This window comes from Cupressus sempervirens, chromosome 2, assembly GCF_028749045.1.
Source record: "Cupressus sempervirens isolate cs-2001-9-10 chromosome 2, ASM2874904v1, whole genome shotgun sequence".
NCBI classification, from domain to species: Eukaryota; Viridiplantae; Streptophyta; class Pinopsida; order Cupressales; family Cupressaceae; genus Cupressus; species Cupressus sempervirens.
Window position 1 is genome coordinate 770,058,096 of NC_143119.1, and position 14,163 is coordinate 770,072,258.

A 14,163-nucleotide genomic window follows, 5' to 3' on the forward strand; every position below is an offset into this window, starting at 1 on the left:
GCTTTTCACACAGTTTCGCTAGGGTTTTCATCAACTCTTCTGTCATCTTTGTTTTTGTAATATTAAATGCCACTGATGGTGCCAAGCATAATCGAATGCTTTTGAGTGCCTTTCTATCCAAAAGATCCCATTCAGCATTTGACATAGTTCCCTAGTTCTTGGCTTTGCCTTCCAATGGCTTCCATAAATCCTTTTGATACATATAGTCTTCCATTTGCATCTTCCATAACTGGAAGTTCTACCCATTAAACCTATCAACCCTTAGTTTAACCTCATCTACCATCGCTCCCACTCAACTGTGAGACTCCCACTTAATCGTGAGACTTTCTTGCAGAGGATAACTGAAAGACAACCTCGCTCTGATACCACTTGTTAGGATAAACCATGGACAGAAATAAAAACTACATGCAAATATAACCAATAATAGAAAAATAATATATCACACAAAATTGAATGCAAAGCACCAAGATTTAACGTGGTTCACCCAATCCCTGGGCTACGTCCACCAAACAGCAAGTCTGATCTTATTACAATCTAGTGATTACAACCTGATTATAGTCTGTAATCCCTTACAGCTCAATACCACCGCAAGAAGAAAGTTTGCATCAAAACATAATCAAAATACCTAACCCTAAACCCTTTTATACAAGTATTTTAACCATTTTAGGGTTACAACATGTCGGCCATATGTTAGCCATAATATATCAACTACAACATCAGTCATGGCCCAAAAAAAAAAAATCGGGGCAATGCCCCAAACCCCACTAATTATGAAGTATGTACAGTACTTTCCTTATCAATCACCATAATCTAACACAAGAGCTAACCATTGGATGGTTAGGGTAGAGAAAGAAACATTTTGAGTAAGCAACCTAGAGTCTTAGATAATCTGCATCAGTCATATGGTGGGAAGCATTTGAATCAAGAATCCAAGTAGTTGTAGAAAAAAATCATTGTATGGAAAGAGCATGTCCTTTCCCTCAAGGAAGAGGTGGTGGCTTGGGAGAAGCAATATTAGACTATTTCATGGCCTCCTCTAAAGCCTCAAGACATTTCCAACACCTAGAAACTAGATGTCCTTCCTTGCCACAAAAACTGTAAGGATCACTTGTATACTTCTTAGTCTTGGAGGAAGACTTGCCAAATTTAGAAGATTTACCCTTTAGAGTGGGTTTCTAAGCATCTAATTTAGGAGTAGGATTAGAGGAACTCTCATTGCATGTTGAATCTATCTTGGGTTTTGGCTTCTACTTCAGCTTCCATGTAGATGTCTAAGCAACCAATGCCTATGTCTTTGAACTTATGATAGTATCCAACTATGTAATCTAGGACTTCTCTCTAGTCAATCGATCATAAAAAATCTCAAAAGTGGGCATGGTAAATCTGGGACCTAAAGCATCCATAGTGGATTGAAAGGTTGAAGAGAAAATCTGAAAGTTTCCTTGAAGCTTTGGTAGAATTAGATAGATGCACTCCTTATCTATATTCTCTTTCCCACATCCCAATAACACATTTCTTTTTTATTTGAACCTCGTGAGAAAGTCCTCAATAGATGCAAAAGTATTTGGTACAAGTGAAGTAAGCTCTATCTCAATCTGAAGTGCTCTAAACTCGTTGATGGTACCAAACAAGTCCTTGAACTTATCCCATATTTCTTGAGAAGTGGAACACTCATCAAGATGAAATTTTAAGCTATCTAAAATACTCAAATAAATTATTCCCATGGCTTCATCCATCTTATTCATGTGTTGCAAAGTCTGAAATTGACTCTAAAATACTAGTTACCCCCTTTTAATAGAGAAACCATTGCATAGCAAATTTCCATGTGTGATAGTTATGTGGGTTTAGAAGTACTAGACAAGAAGAGGTCTCAACCATTGTTTTAAGAAAGCATTTCATTTTTTTTTTCTAATATATTGATATTGTAACATAAAATAATGAAGATTAAACACCCCCCCCCCCCCCCCCCACAATGCAAAAAAATGAACCCTAGCTTGTAGAAGGAATGCATATACAAGAATAGAGAAAAAAATATTTAGTTGAGTATCACAAATACATGATAAAAAATACTAGTGAAATGATAGAGAATCTGGGAATGTCTTGAGAAGATCCTTTTGATGCTTATTCCAGATCAAAAAATGGAGCTAAAATGAGCTAGTTATGCCCCCTAGAAGATAGAAGGCATCATCTAAATTTGATAAAAAATAGGTACTAAACTAGAAAAATTCCAAAAAATACCTTCATCATCATGTTCTTCTTTGAATCATCTTTCTGACACTTCATTTGGATCCAAAAAATGTCTTTGTATGCTCAAGTTAGAGCCAAAAGACTGCTAGGTACTCCAGAAGGAAAAGCAAAAATTCAAACCCTCTCAAAAATTTAAAAAGGGATAAAATATTATCCCTTGGCCCCCCATGTGACTGCAAGCTAGGTGGTGGTGGTCAGGAAGCATTGTTCTTGAGGTGTTCTCAGGCAGAGGCAAAGTCAAGGTGACACACATTGGTTGAGTGGCGAAAACTAGGCTACATGCTCTGGTGATGGAGACAACCACTAGTGGTGGTGGTGAGAACAATAACTATCAATTGTTGGAGACCATGAAAATGGTTAACTGCCATGGAGGTTAAAACCCCGTGCAGTTTGGTAACCACTGCGGTGGTTTAGAAATTGCCACATAGTTTTATAACAAACTGCATTGTTTTTTTTAAACTGCACATGTGCCTCAGATTGCATGCTAGTGGTCATATGGCCTTGGTATGCAAAAAATAAACTATCTTAAAATTGCCCAAGGTCCAAAATCAACAAATTTTATATGAAAATAGAGTTTTTGACATCTTAATCCAACTATGAGGTCTATTTTGCCTCAAAGTTCTCTAAAATTTAGAGACCCCCCATTTTCACAAAAAATACTCAAAAAATAGTAAGATATGTTCTATCAAACCCCTTGTTCTTATTTTTCTCCAAATAAGAACAAGCTACCACAGGTCAAGCTCTAATACCATGAAGGATTTGAGAAATACAAATCCACAAAACCTAAAAAAGACCTACATGCAATAACTTATCATAGAGAAGAAAAGACAAAGAAGAGTCAAGTATCTTGCTCTAATAATATAGAAAATTATATTATCAAACTAAAAGAATGAATTAAATTTACAATTGATCAATCCTCATAGAAGGAGAACGTAAAACCTAAAAGAGAAACCTTAAGAGGTAAATGACATTTAATAATTACTATTTAATTATTAAATAGAAATTCAAGTGCATAAAGGAAAATCTTAAGAAGGGAGTAAAGGTAATTTAATATATTAAATTAAATTAAAACTTTACTCTAATAGTTATTACAAAAAAGAGAAAAGTATGCAAAAAAATTAAAGAAATTGGAGGACTTGATGAAATTTAAGTAGCAAAAGCTTATTAATTGTTGAATAATTTAGTCATAGAGGAAGAAGTGTATGAAATGATTGTACAATATGAAAAAGGAAGCAATACAAGGAGGTAGATCACTTCATTTCAAAGTAACACAATAGGAAGTAAGATGTCCAAATAGGCTAGGAGGCTTCTAAGTGCTAAATTGGTCGATGGTCCTTCATTAAATATGTAAAATTGAAATGGAAACGAATAAAATGATAAGAGCTTTAGATTAGGAAATATTTAGATGTTACTTCAGATCTGAATCAAATAGATACAATTCTAAAAATATGTGTACAAACTATTCTAGAACTTGTAAAGCATGACCTACATCTAGAATGAATTTGAGCTTATTTTGAAGGGTATAGTATGGCATAATTATTTTGTACTCAAGTATAGAAAGGATGAGTCATTTTGTGGCCTAGGTTTTTTACCACAATGTTCAAGGATTCTCTAACAAGTCTTGAAATTCCAAAAAAATATTGGTCGCTATGTAGCATATTTTTTTAGATATAAAAATAGGGAAGAGGATTGGATAAGGTCAAACCACTATTTAGTTTTCAACCCTAAAAATATAATAAAATTGTATAAAGAAAATATGAAATAGAATTTAGACCTAAAATAGGAATTACCTCATACCTTGATGATGTAATGTCTAGTTCAATGTGATCAAAAGTGTTAATGAAATATATTGGACTCCACAAAAATCCAAAAGAAAAGCATAAAAGAAGCTTTTTGTGAAATAGATGTCATAGTTTCCTATAATGTTTGATGAAAAAGGAGAATTCTTTTAAGATTTGAGGACTTGGATGCTCCAAGACCTTTATAATGTTTGTATTCCAATTTCTTGATTTATATATTATGAATTATTGAGGATGGTGATGGATACCAAAATGAGGAGAAATGGGGTGTTTATATACCTCATCAAATATTTTGGGGATTGAAACTTAGCTAGGTTGACTATAATTCCTAATCCTCCACTAAATTTCCAAGATAGAGACCCCATTCAAATTTAGCCTATATATTTAGGATATATAATGGTTCATTTGTTCTATATGCTCCAATTAGGGCCCAAATTGGGACCATAGGTCTTGGAAAATTAGAGGATATGAGAAAATGGGGTATAGCTAGTTCTAAGGTCAAGAGAAAATATGGATTACATACATGGTAATATAGGGCTAAGGTAATAAAATAAATAACGGTATTTGACAAAAAATATAGGAGAATGCTTAGAAATATGGGAATACCTTCAGTTTTGAATTAATTGAATCATTATAGGTCTTATAATATTAATTTAAAGGTCTAATGAGAAATAAAAGAATGTAAAATCAATATAGGAACTTCTACATACTAAAATGAATCTAAAATTAGTATCTAATTATAGATGTTAACATTTTAGGATGGTACATTTATCCCTTTAGTAGAAGTATAATTCCACCTCAAGATCATTATAAAGTAGAGGAAAGAGAGAGATAAGATGAAGATGTATTCATGGAAAATGTTCGTGTAGTTAAATATTCATTAATTGTACTTAACTTAAGCTTACTTAGGATAATTCAATGTATAGTAGTTTTTCATTGAGACACCTACGAGTTTGCACCTAAATAAAGCACATGTAGTAGAGATCCACTTTAAGTGGTGATATTTGTTATCTCACTCCACTTTTAATCACATATCACATTATAATCCTCATCAATGCATATACTTGATTGCATAATGGAGGATGATCCACTTTTGGTGTACATGTGATTCCACCTTATATAGGTGATAGGTTATCATTTCCTTATCATTTTCTTGTATCACCTTTCTTATATAACAAGGCCTATTATTTTCATTTTAATCGATCCAATGGACTCAATCAATCATGTCCATATAATCCAACGATATTCATTATCAATAATATGAATCTTGTGTATTAATACAATCGTCTTTTAAGTCTTGTGTGGAAGTTATCTTGGTGTTTCATTTGATCTAGGGGGTGTTGTAGAGTCATCTAAATCTCTAAGAAGGAAACTAAAAAGAGATAGCATATCTCTAAGATTAAGGACACAAGGCCCCAAACCAAGGATGTTAACTTAGACATCCATGGTAAAGGACACATAAAATAAAATAAAATCCTAGATTTTACTAAGGTTTCAAGTCAACTAGTTAAAGAGACCTTAGTGAAGGAATGTCTCCACCACTAGTACCACACTCTTTAAAATATTTAAAAATAACAAGTGGTCACATGAAAAGAGAAAGAAAATACATTGAATATAAGACAATACTTCATGATCTAATAAAAAAGAAAAGAATGTTATTCTATGAAATCATGGAGGGGGGAAAGGATAACCGTATATGAAACAAACTAATTAGGTGTGTTGTGTTAGGTGATCATTTAGAGAGAGAGAGAGAGAGAGAGAGAGAGAGAGAGAGAGAGAGAGAGAGAGAGAGAGAATCTATCAATTTGTGTTATAATAATTCCACCCATAAAAGAGAGTGTAAACATGGATTTTATGGTTAGTCAACTCATGAAAATTTATGTAAATGAGTATTTTAATAGTTTATAAAATTATCATATGCAAATAAACACATGAAAAGGGAGAGATCAAATGGTTTAGAAAAATGTGTTGTGCTAGTTAGCCATTCTTGAAAATGTATCCAAACGAGAGGTAAAATGGGATAGGAAGTTGTGTTATTTTAGCTCAACAATTCCTATAAATAACCAAGGAAATATTGTATCCAAGGAAATCCACCAAAAAATATATAAAGGAGAGGAATCTAACCTTATCAAGTTGTATTATGCTAGTGAATTATACCTTAAATCCTTGAAGTTATTAAAAAAAAAATGAAATAAGGAGGATATGTATGCCACCTCTAAGATGGAAAAATAGGAATCTTTTGACATATTTAAGAAAAGAAGAATAAGAATAAAGTGTCTTTAACACCAAAGAGGTTCCCAACAAGAAAGACTAAATCCAATCCAAATAGGTCATAGATTCTATGATGTCAAGGAAGGGATGGATGCAAAGAGACTCCATGCAAAAATTGTACATGGATTATGTTTAAGGATGTTAAAAATGGATGGAAGAACAAAAAAGGAATGATTCACACTTTTCTTGTTTCTAGGTAAAGGGATTATTGAGATCAAGGATGCATACCTATTCCCTATTATAAGAAAAATAAATCTATGTAATATTTATTATAAAATAATAAACAAATTCCACTCAATCATGAGAAAAGTGGATCTCTAAGAGAAGGGTAAGAGATTGGTGTACTATCCTTGTCTCCAAAGTGTAGAAAAAAAAAGGAGACAGATGACTATTGTGTTAATTTCAAAGTATGATTACACCTAAAGTTGTACCACCATGAATGATAATGTGCCTCCAATGAAAAGGCTAACAATGTCACAAAGTGTGGAGTAGCATTAAATGAACTTAAATGTTATTCATTGTAATCATAATTGAAAATCAACTCATTATGACATTTTATATGAATGGTATCATAATAAATGAGTATTTGAATTTTATAATTAAAATCTTGATATTCATTATAGAGCACTCATGATATTCGTGATACACACAAAAATGAATACTCTAAAGGCTTTGACTATGCTTCTTTCATTTAGGTTGATTAATAAACTTAGCTCAAAGAAGGCTAGGAAAAATGATTTATTGATTATAGATAGGTATAGGAGAAATTTTAGATAATAAGGAGGGGATCTAGACAAATGAGAAGGTTGGAAACCAAACCTTTGAAGAGGTAAGTGTGCACTAGGTTTCTCATGAGTATCATCACTTCATTTTATCCATCCTAAACCATGTTGAATATTAGTAGTAGAGATTTTAGGAGAATTGAGTTGCAAAAATGACATGATAGGCCCTTTAAATCATCATGTGTTAAAACACAAAACTATGTATTCATCCACAAAAGATGGTATAAAGTCTAATAATCCCAGAGAATATTCTAAAATAGAACTTCTAGAAGGAGAGGAAGTATCTTTAGGAGTAATGGAACACCATAAATCTATTAGGAAATTCACATACATAGCATTGGTGCTATTTTGTAGGAGTTTTAATGGGGTTGCGACATTGCGAAAAGCACCATTTTGTGCTCAATATAATGAAAGGGCCTTGAAATTGTTGGAATTTACTAATTTTATAAATATGATTTTGTCCAAATCCATAAGAGGCTTTCCTATGAAGCTCATTTACTATTTAGGAGCTTCAAGGTGCTTTAGGAGTTTAAGCAGGTGAAGCTTGTCAGCTAGACAAATTTAATGATGCAAATAAATCTTATTTTATGTCCCCAATATAACTTAGTGATTAAGCATTTGTAGTTTCTCTATTAGTAACTTAGCGGTGAAGTTTCCAAGTAGGACACTAATTACTTAGTAATTAAATTGATATATTTATAAATAAGGGGAAAGTTTTTCAGTTTGATAGATGCATATGTGCAAGAAAGAAAGAGATCATGATAGAGCATCTAACAAAGGATAACAATAGTTCTATTTGAAATAGAAAATTAGTTTTATCCTATGCTCTATTTCATTAGAGAAGTGTTAGAATTTATTACTTGTTTGTACTGTTCTATACAACAGTGATTGCTCCAGGCATAGAAACTTTGCATACAACTCTATATTGCTATAGTTTTTTGTATTGTAATAGAAGTAGCTATTTTGTACTATAGAAGTTTACCAATGAGTTTCAATTATTAATAGAACATAATATAATCTCTTGCATACTCCATAAATTTTATTGTTGTCTCCATATTCATTTGATTATGTATTTTGGTTGGATATAGAGCTTCCATCTCTATGAATCACTGCTCTACCACATTTGGGTAAAAGTATAGTATGGTTTTAGAAGCATTAATTGTGTATATGTTGCTCTATTTTTTCTTCTAAAATATCCACCTAGTATTAGAGCTATTGAGCCCTTAATCACTATATGTTTGGGCATTCGTGTTCGTTGGGTATTTTTGAATTTATTATGCAAGAGACATGGTTGGAGATGAGAGAAAATTTTGGCAACAAGCATCATCCTTTAATAGATAAAACTATGGAATGAATTGCTATTCAAGGGTAATCAGTTGTGCATACCATGAGGTTCAATAAGGGAGAGCCTAATTTAGGAGAAGCACAATCAGACCCTAAGTAGACACTTTGGTGTGACCAAGACCTTGGAATTAATCCAAATGTTTTATTATTGGCCAAAACTAGTCAAGGATGTGACTAAGTATGTAGAGCAACGAAGTGTGTGTGAAAGCTAAGGGAGGAATGATTAATGTAGGTCTTTATCAGCCTCTACTAGATCCAAATAGGCCATAGGAGTGTGTGAGCATGGACTTCATAGTCCCTTTGAAATTGATGGGGACATAACCCAAGCACAGAATGGGCACAATAGGAAAGGGAAAATTTTATTAACTGTGAAAATATGCTAGTACACTTAGTGCAGAGAAATAGACTCCAAAATATGCCCTATGGGCTTACAATAGCATAAATCTTGAGATAAATTCTTCTCCCAGTACCTTCTCTCAAACTCCACTCTAAACTGCCTTTTACAATGCCAAAAATGTTCTTAAATAGACCCCGGAGGGTTAAGGATTAGGAATACATTCTAGAAAGTGCTAGTTGGCATCCATCGACCAAATAGAAGGCTCTAGAAGTTGCATTAGAAGTCAGCACAAAATTAGAAGAATCCAGAAATGGTAATCGAACTTCCAGGAGGCATAACTTTTGAACCGTAGCTCTGATTGACAAACTGTTTACATTTCTAGAAAGCTCTCAAAGTGCTCTATAGCCCTATGGAAGAGCTTTGATCATCCCCCATTTTTAGCCCTATTCAAGGTCATTTAATGCCCCTAACCTAACTTTGAAGCATTCTTAGGATGTCTCTAGAAATTGAAAAACTACGATAACTTTCAAATCGTGGGGCCTTTTGACCTGATTCCTTTTTTGGAATGCTCTAAATTAAATTGATAATCATCTGACCAATTTACACCTTCTAGTTCACCAAAATGATGGCTCAATTACATACTCCTATTTTTTTGACATTTATACATATCCCAAGGTGATTAAAAACTCTAACCCAGAACACTAATAGTGCAACTGTGAGAGTTGGAACCTTTATTTGACCCAAATGGGTATCCAGAAATTAAAACACGTGAAATAAAAACTAAGTCTAAGTACATTTTTTTTGGATGACATAGGATTGTCCTTATACCTTTGGATGCTCCTGCATCAATCTCTAACCCCTTGCTATTCTCTAACTTCATTAAAGGACATTTAATGGTCCCAACTTGTACAAAGGCTAGGTCCCAAAGTTCTACATCCTTAAGACTATCATAGTAGCCTCTTGATTGTACTTGTGCACCTTTCTTCCATCCAGTATCATATAGATCATTCTTTGTTATCTCCTACCCAAAAAAAAACATAACAATTGGGTCTTCTTAGTTCCTCACAAAGGGTTGCAGCTCATATTTATTGCCTTTATGGTGAACCAAATGCATATTGGTGAAACCATCATGAATTACTTTTCTTGACCATTGCAAAGACTTGCATAAGATCAAGTGACCACAACTCATATCCATAACATCACAAAACAATTTATCTCTAGATTTACCAACTAAAAACTCAATCATAGCTTGAGTACTAATCAAAAAATTATGATTTTCAGTCACCCAAGTAGCATAGTATGGCTTAGGACGTATAAATGTTTACAAATTCAACTTCCTAACAACCTCATAAGAAACAACATTATGACTTTCATGTGAGTCTATAATGAGTCTACATACTTTACCTTAGATCAAATAGTTGAATCTAAAAATGCTTGGATTGTATGGCTATCCTTTTTCCATCAAAAAACATTCTCCTTAGTGTAGTAAGACTTCTATTTTTGTAGATCATTCTTTAGCCTTTGATTCTTCTTGGGTTAAGGTATCTCTTCTATCTTTTCCACTGTCTTCCATCCACTTAGGACCCCTGTACGAGTGATGGACCACTTCATTACAAGTAAAGCACCTACCTATGAACACTCCATTGCCTCTTACTCCACTTCTTCCACCTCTATACCCACCTCTTTTATTAGATGAGTAGGGCTTATCCTTGTCTTCGTCTTTGTGATTCTAAAAATTAGTACTACCTCTACTTCCTTTTCCTCTCATAAAAGATCCTCCTCTTGTGCTACTTTTCCTCTCTTGTCTCCTCCTAATCTTTTCTTCATCTTTAATGGCCAACTTATAGCATTCTTCAATTAATCTAGGGGTAGCAAGACTAAGTCCATCTTGTATGTTAAACTTAAGTCCCCCCATGTACCTAGCAAATTCCACATCTTCATCATGACTCACCCTTATGTCAAGTTTGTGAAACTCTTCTGTATATCTCTAAACATCCATGTCTTTTTTTCTTAAGACCTTGCATCTTCTTGTATAACTGAACCCTATGGTCATTTGGCAAAAATTTAGCATTCATCTTGTCCATCATTGTATACCAAGATGTAATCTTTGGCTTTCTATTCCTCCATCTCTCTACTTGAGCCCAATCCCACCATAATAAAGCATGTCGTTTTAGTTTGCACTTTGCTATCTTCAACTTTTGATTCTCTTCAATGTCCTCACATTCAAAGAAGTTATCCATGGTCTTGAAACAATCTATTAATTCCTCATCATCCATCTTCCCTCCATACATAGTCAAATCAACTCTTTCACTTATATTACCACTCTTGATGACTTTAACAAGCTTAACCATCTTTAGTTAATTAGGATCTAACTCTTCTTCCTCTTTTAGTTCCTCTTCTTCTTCTTCTTTCTCTAAGGCCAATATTCTCTCCATCATGATTCTCATCTCTTTATCCTTTTCAGCTTTCTCCTTCTCTTATTCAAGGGTTGCCTTTAACTTCTTGTTATCTACCAATTGTTCTTTAACAATCCTTGCCAACTCCATGTTGTTAATTCTTGTAGGTAAATCTCCTTCCTCACCTTTATCCATTGTTCTTTGATCAACTTGGTAACTAAATCAACTCAAGGCTACACCTCAAAGGATGTTTCTACTTCAAGAGCTTAACTACGGATCCAAGAACCAACTTTCTCAAAACCAAAACAAACCTTCCACAAGACCTTTCTCTACTCTGATACCACTTAATGAAGAGGAAATGGTGATGGACCTTTTACACAAGATAAGTTATACAAATATGGCTTACAAACCCACTACCACCCAAAGTGTTCAAATGGCTTTAATGGGTTTAACTCATCCAAGGTTACTCAAAGTTCAAACCCATGATAGATTTGATGTATTTGAGATACATAAAGATGGATTAAAGTGGTTTCACAATGGAAAAATGACTCCAAATTGGCCTAATGAGGCCTAGAAATCAGCAATTAAACTTTTTCATCTTCAAACACAAAACTTTCCCAAAACACAGAAAGGACTAATACCATATTAAAATAACCTTTTGGCCATTCTATAAAATACCTTAAGCTCAGGTATTGGTATTTTTGATGAAATAAGAGTATTCATCTTGTACCCCTACAAATACACTCAAAAGTTGGTGACTTTACAAAGCAACTATCACTTAGACATATCCCCAAGGTCTCAACTCTCGGACAATATCAATAAATGTTCCAAAACCTCTAAAGGAATTAGATCCAAGACAAGTAGATATTGAAAGTCCCAATTTGGTTATTGCAAACCCTTGTTTTGAGGGTTTCTCCAATCTCACTCATCCAAACCTTTCCAAAATCAAATGGTGATTGATTCACCATGTTATTCAGCCCAAACTCCTATAATGGTTTCATTCCATGAAATGAAATTCAAATGAATTATATCCTTGAAAGGATTAAATGCATGAAATTTGGACCATTAGGAGGAGTTAGGAGGTTAGTTGGGTTTTAAATAAGTTTAAATAAGTCTCCTAAGTGTTGGAAATACCTTAGAGACCTATGAGGAGATATATCAGATATATGAAGCATGTTAAGCACCTATATGAATGAAACAAAGAAGGAGTTCTCAAGAAATCAAAGTGAAACCTTCAAGTTGACTAATAATAACACAAATTTTATTAATCCTATAGGATCTAGGAATTTTTTTTCCAAAGGTGGACATGTACAAATTTGATGGCAAGGATCCCCTAACATGGATAAATCAAATGGAGAATTTTTTTGAAATACATCAAATCCCATATGGACAAAAGGTTACAATGGCTTCCTTAGATCTAGAACTAATCAATTCATTTGGTATCATTGGCTTTGTACTCATAGGAGGAAAAAGGGTCTCATTGTATCATGGTCAATTTTTACAAAAGAACTCGAAGCACAATATAGCAATAGTGTGACAAAAAACTTCTTTAGCCAACATGCTAACCTTTAACAAACATGATCAATTAAGGATTATATTCAACAATCCCAAAATATATCCTTAAGATTGGATACAATTATAGAGGAGAACTTGAATGATTAATTCTTGGGTGTTCTCAAGGATCACATTCAACATGAGGTACACATGTTTTGTCCTAGTTTAGTAAATGAGTCTTTTATATTTGCACATAGGGTAGAGGAGAAGTTATTGATTTCTAGAAAGTAGGGGACTAATATGAAAAGAGACCAAGGATATTCAACACCTTATATTCCTCAACCTACTAGGTTGACTCCACAATAAATTGAGGAGAAAAGAGAAAAAGGGTTGTGTTTCAATTGTGCTAGCAAATATAGTTGAGGACATAAATGTAGTGCAAAGAAATTGTTCTATATTGAAGGTCTAAGTGAGGAAGAGGAGGATGATCCCATATTAGAGGAGGATAGGGAGTCAGGTGAGGAATCACATTATTCTCAACCAATCATTTCTTGTCATGCACTTTTAGGTTTTAGTGCACCACAAACTCTCAACGTACTAGGTTTCTTAAAGAAGCAGTAAGTAATAGTGTTGATTGACTTAGGTAGTACTCATAATTTCATCAACAAAAGGTTGGAAACTCTTCTAAATTGTTTTATTTATCCAACCCCAAAGTTTTAGGTTTTGATTATAGATGGGGGCACAATTATTTATTCATGGAAGTTTCAAAGCATCAAATTATCCATGGGAGATTATCATCTTGATACCCCAATGTATGTGATGATCATGGGTGCAACAGATATTGTTCTGGGAGTATAATGACTTACTACATTGGGAAAAATTGAGATGAACTTCCAAGAACTATTCATGTGGTTTCAATCACAAGGAAAGGTAGTGGAGCTAAGGGGATTGAAGGAAAAATTGCCACAGATGGCAAGCTCTCATCAAATGCAAAAACTTCTTAAGAAAGGTGCAGATGGATTTTTGGCCTAGATATGTTCATTAGAAGTTTCTCAATCTAATGATCTTACTCATATAGATTTACAAGGAATAATTGATCATCACTTAGTGATTCTTGGAGATATGCCTAAAGGACTTCCTCCTAAGAGGGATCATGACCATGTCATACAACTAGTTCCAGGGAGTTAGCCACCAAACATTAGGACTTATAGGTACCCACACATACAAAAAAGAGAGATAGAAAAAATCTTTGAGGAAATGCTCGAGGTAGGAATTATCAAGCATATCCAAAGTGCTTACTCCTCACCTATTGTGCTAGTGCATAAGAAGGATGAAACTTGGTGCATGTGTCTAGATTATAGAGTGCTCAACACACTATTAAAGATAAGTTTCATATTCTAGTCATTCATGATCTTCTAGATGAATTAAATGGAGCTATGTATTTTACCAAGTTAGATCTTAGATCAGGTTATCACCAAATTCGAATTAAGGAG